We start from the raw sequence: 5,104 nt of genomic DNA, 5'->3' as shown, positions 1-5,104 counted from the left end.
TGAATTGATGTCGCTGGAAGATTTACCCGGGAATGTGTTGGAGGCGACGTTAACCAAAGAACAATTAATACAACTAGAAGAAGTCAAACAGTTATTTAAACCAGCTATTGAAGGTCATCTAGAGACTACTTCTATGATTAACCACCGAGTCGAGCTGCTGGACGAGGCCAAGAAGCTTCCACCGGTACGGAATAATCCATTTCCAACCTCTCCTGCGAGACAGGATAAGATTAATCAAGAACTCGATTCTATGTTGAAGTGTGGCATCATAGAAAGGTCGTATAGTGATTGGGCATTACGGCTGGTCCCAGTGGACAAGCCAGATGGGTCAGTTAGGCTGTGTCTAGATGCCCGTAAGCTCAATGAGCGCACGGTCCGGGACGCTTACCCGCTCCCACACGCAGATAGAATTCTCGGAAATACACAGCGTTCTCCGTTTTAGGTAGAGGGCTGTTCCAGTTCACGCGGATGCCCTTCGGCTTGGTCAACAGTCCGACTACACTGTCCCGCCTGATGGATCGAGTCTTAGGGGGGAGTGAACTGGAACCAAACGTGTTTGTTTATCTTGATGACATCATCGTGATAAGCAACACGTTTGAAGAGCACCTGGAGAGGCTGAAAGAGTTAGCATCTAGACTAAAAATGGCGAACTTATCCATAAATTTACAGAAGTCCAAGTTCTGCGTGTCAGAAGTCCCATATTTGGGGTACATTTTGGGACAAAATGGTCTTCGACCTAACCCGGATAGAGTAGAGGCCATCGTAAATTTCGAACGGCCCAAGTCCCTCCGGGCATTGCGTCGCTTTCTTGGGATGTGCAATTACTACAGGCGTTTTATTGCCACATTTAGCGAAATTGTGCAACCGTTAACCGATCTACTCAAAGACCACCCCAAATCGGTAAGATGGAATGAGTCATCTGAGACTGCATTTGTAAAGATCAAAGAGCTACTAATTAGTGCTCCCATTTTGACCAACCCTGACTTCATGAGACCATTTACCATACATTGCGATGCCAGTGATTCAGCAATTGCAGGGGTTTTAACCCAATCATATGAAGGAATTGATAAGCCTATAGCCTAATTTTCACAAAAATTAAGCACGACCCAACAGCGGTACGCGGCTACCGAAAAGGAAGCCCTGGCAGTGCTGAGCTCACTGGTGAAATTTAGGTGTTATATCGAAGGTTCGAGATTCACCGTTATCACGGACGCTTCTGCAGTCACATATATCCTTCGAAGCAGCTGGAAGACCTCGTCACGTTTATGTCGTTGGAGCCTAGAGCTCCAAAAATATGATATGGACATTAAGCATCGTAAAGGGGTAGATAACATTGTACCGGATGCATTATCCAGGGCGGTTGAAGAGATCAGGACCCATTCCGCAAATTCAGAATGGTACAATTACATGGCACAGAAGGTTGAAGCGGATCCGGAAAGTTATAAAGATTTCCGTTTCGAAAATGGAATCCTGAAAAAGTTCGTTTCAAGCCCGGGGAACATAGATTACCGATTTGAATGGAAAACTTGTGTTCCGTTTGTGTTGAGAGAAAAGATTCTCTTTGAGGAACACGACGAGTCTGTTCATCTCTGGTATGAAAAAACCCTGGCGAGGATCCGTAAGAAATATTATTGGTCGCATATGGCCAAAGATGTAAAAGGTTACGTTCAAAAATGCACTATTTGTCAGGAGAGTAAACCGAGTAACAAATCACAACATCCCGTTATGGGGCATCAAAGAGTAACGTCTAAACCATTCCAGATAATAGCTCTGGATTACATTCAATCGCTTCCTAGAAGCAAATCAGGGAATTGTCACCTTCTAATACTAATGGATGCATTTTCAAAGTACTCTCTGCTCTTCCCTGTTCGTAAGATTTCCACCCCTTCAGTCATTAAAATATTAGAAGAAAACAGGGTCCGCCGATATGGCGTACCCGAATGCTTGATCTCTGATAACGCCTCCACATTCCTATCAAAGGAATTCAAAGCGCTCCTGGAAAAATACCGGGTACAGCACTGGGAAAACTCGAGACACCATTCTCAAGCGAATCCTGTTGAGAGGTTAAATAGAACCGTCAACGCCTGCGTTCGGACGTACGTACGAGTGGATCAAACACTTTGGGACAGTCGTATTTTCGAAGTAGAACATGTCCTAAACACTACACCGCACAACTCGACAGGTTTTTCCCCATACAAGATTATTTTTGGGCACGAAGTCGTAGGTAGAGGGGACGAACACCGAGTAGACAGGGATGTTGAGGTCGTTTCGGATGAGAAAAGGTTGGAAGACAAAGCAAAAATAGATCAATTGATTCGAGACCTAGTGGTCAAGAACTTACAAAAACAATACACAAAAAACTCACAATATTACAATTTACGCAGGAAAAATCACGCCCCGGTTTATACAGTTGGACAAAAAGTCCTTAAAAGAAACTTTAAACAGTCCTCTGCCATAAACAAATTCAATGCTAAACTAGCACCATGCTACACACCTTGCACAATTAAATCTCGTGTGGGGACGAGTTCCTACGAACTAATCGATGATTTGGGTCGATCACTAGGAATCTTTTCTGCCGCGGATTTGAAACCAGGCAACACCTAAAATGAAAATAAAATAGTCTGATTACCAGAAGGAAGTTTTGTCAACGAAATGTTGAGATAAAAAAATAAAAAAAAAACTTAGCTGAACACAAAAAACCTGATGTTGGCCCAGGGCGGGTAGACTAGAGAAGAAACTGAAATATAAACAAAACGAATAGTAGTAAAGACAAGAGTTTATGTAGGAAATGTTGAATCTGAAGGTGCACCGATGAGAAGTTAAAAACGCTTACCTGAAGGATAATTTTCCTTGATCCCCGGAATGTTTATCGAGGTTGGATTCCCCCAAACATGAAATGCCATCAAAACCGAACAATGAACAAAATGATGAGTTCAACACGTTTCAGAGCGCTCGAACGAGATAAAATTTCCGCGGATCGACGTAATTGTAGTTTAGGTAAATACGAAAGATGACGGACAGAGGTGAAAGAGAGATAGGTTCATTTATTTGACAGCTAAAGAGTTCATCAATTCATTTATTCTACCCGAGTAGAAAAAGAACCGAGGAGATGAATATAAAATCCACCATAGAGTTTACTCCGATTTTTTTTACCACGGTTGAAAAAATAAGGAAAAAGAGTTTAGATGGTAGAAGTTGTTCAGATTGTGTAAATAATCTTTCGCTCACCCGGTCGGAGGGATATTGTAACCGGTAGTTACAAGTAGTCGCATTGGCTCGGCCAAGTGCCCGATCAGAAATAACCTTTTTTCAGTTAACCTTGCTTTAGGGTGATTGGGGCTGCCCTCTGGTTGTGAGGATGCCCGAGTTTATTTCCGAACCAAATGAATGAGGTCAACCGGATACACCGGTACACGGAAGGCCCGATTTAGAAAGCAACATGATTCTCGCGATGGGCTATAGAGGGCCTGTCAAAAGAACGTAGCACAGGATATTCTATTACCTTCTAGTTGTCATGATTTTGCTGATTCGTTCTATTTCGTGCAAGACTTCAAGCAAGTTAGCAGTGCGCGGCGCGTCTAAAACTCGAGGTACTAAAAAGGTGTGAAGTGTGAGATTTAATTAACTTTAATTTTTGTTCTTTTAGTAGATAGTTGTCAGTTGTAAAAGTAATTACAGACTAGTGTATCGTAGCAAGGGTGCAGGGTGGCGAACTAAGCGGTCACTTGCCACGTGGATCGCGCTCAAGTAAACCGAGCGGAAAAAGGTAATTTATCGGGAATACTTTGATTGACCTTCCAATATAGTCTGGAATGTTAAAGCATGGGACTAATCTATGCACGTATAGGCCAAGTTTGGCCTTTTTCCATCTGTTAGCCAATTTCGGAGCAGCTTCCCGGTCAGTCAGACACCCTGGGACAATATACGACGGAACAGCAAATATCCCTAATTCTAGAGCCAACCCGGCACGTGCTCCAAGTGGAAGTTTCGGCACGAGAAGATTATCGACGGCCGAGTGATTGCACGGATTTCCAAATCTCGCTTAGGAAGACGCCTTGGTACTGACCCCCAGGTTCGATTTAAGCCAGTTTATGCCATATTATCTGCCGAACGCCATCGTTGACGGGCAAATCCGTCGGAAGCTATTGCGCGACGTCCCGATAGGAGCTAGTCTGATCGACGCAACCCCCATATACCGGAAGATTAGCAGCAAGTGTCAGTTCAGTGCCAGGTGGCCAGGGTGGCTAACCATCCTCGACGAATCGTCAACATTATGAATTGCCGGACAGTTCCAAAGGTCCCACCACACCGTAAGTGAACCCGCACCCGACCGTATGCAGAAAAACCGTAAGTCGCGCTGATTAGTTAGTGTAAGACAAAACCCTTTAATTGTAATTAGCCTGTAAGATAAATCGTGATCACGAATTTAGTAGGAGAGTTAGATCCCAATAATGTATAAGAATAAAACAATAATGATAACAGCTCGTTTGTCTCGCTCAAAAGTACTGTTTTTCTATTAGATCAAGAAGCAAGGTTCCTTAGATTTCACACATTACGGTTGATATCGCCCTGATCCGATGAAAATTTACATAAAGCTATAATTTCCCACCCCTCACTTTCTGAAATCTTTCCGAGGTTCGAAACGGTAATATTGGAAAAGCTAGTTGGTTCCAACCCTGCTAATGAACCCTCTTGCGTACAGTCCGAGGATATGTTGATTTTTATGTTGTAAGGGCAAGCTTTCGTGTACAGTCAAAGTAGCATAGAACGACCCTGGGAGTTTTCCTATTCACATTTGGAGTAGGGTTAAAAAGGAAAAGAGCAAGTTATACAAGTGATTCCTTCCAAACTTTCGACACGTGTCCAGTTTGTAGTGATTCATTTACAAGGTCCGCAGGTCGTGTCCGATGACATGAAAGCAATCCTGTATCACTTTTACGTTGACATTATCGATACCAGCCGATTTCCCAAAGAAAAACAAATATTCTGCAACTGTTTAAAAGTGATTGGGTGAACTTCGTCAAATCTACAGTTAATATTAATCGTTTGTGTTATTTCCACAGGTTAATATTTCCCAAAGAAAAACAAATATTCTTCAACTGTT

At 42.9% G+C, this 5,104-nt stretch overlaps 1 long non-coding RNA gene across 1 annotated transcript; it reads left to right on the top strand.

Moving 5' to 3' along the window:
• The first annotated feature begins 3,333 nt into the window (after positions 1 to 3,333).
• Positions 3,334 to 4,789, top strand: LOC131683022 (uncharacterized). The gene is made up of 3 exons (XR_009304322.1): positions 3,334 to 3,590; positions 3,647 to 3,766; positions 3,848 to 4,789. It is a non-coding gene; the product is annotated as an uncharacterized LOC131683022 (long non-coding RNA).
• The last annotated feature ends 315 nt before the right edge of the window (positions 4,790 to 5,104 follow it).

Source organism: Topomyia yanbarensis, chromosome 2 (genome assembly GCF_030247195.1).
Source record: "Topomyia yanbarensis strain Yona2022 chromosome 2, ASM3024719v1, whole genome shotgun sequence".
Classification (NCBI taxonomy): domain Eukaryota; kingdom Metazoa; phylum Arthropoda; class Insecta; order Diptera; family Culicidae; genus Topomyia; species Topomyia yanbarensis.
The sequence above is the reverse complement of the archived record's forward strand: the minus strand, read 5'-3'. Positions and strand labels throughout refer to the sequence as shown.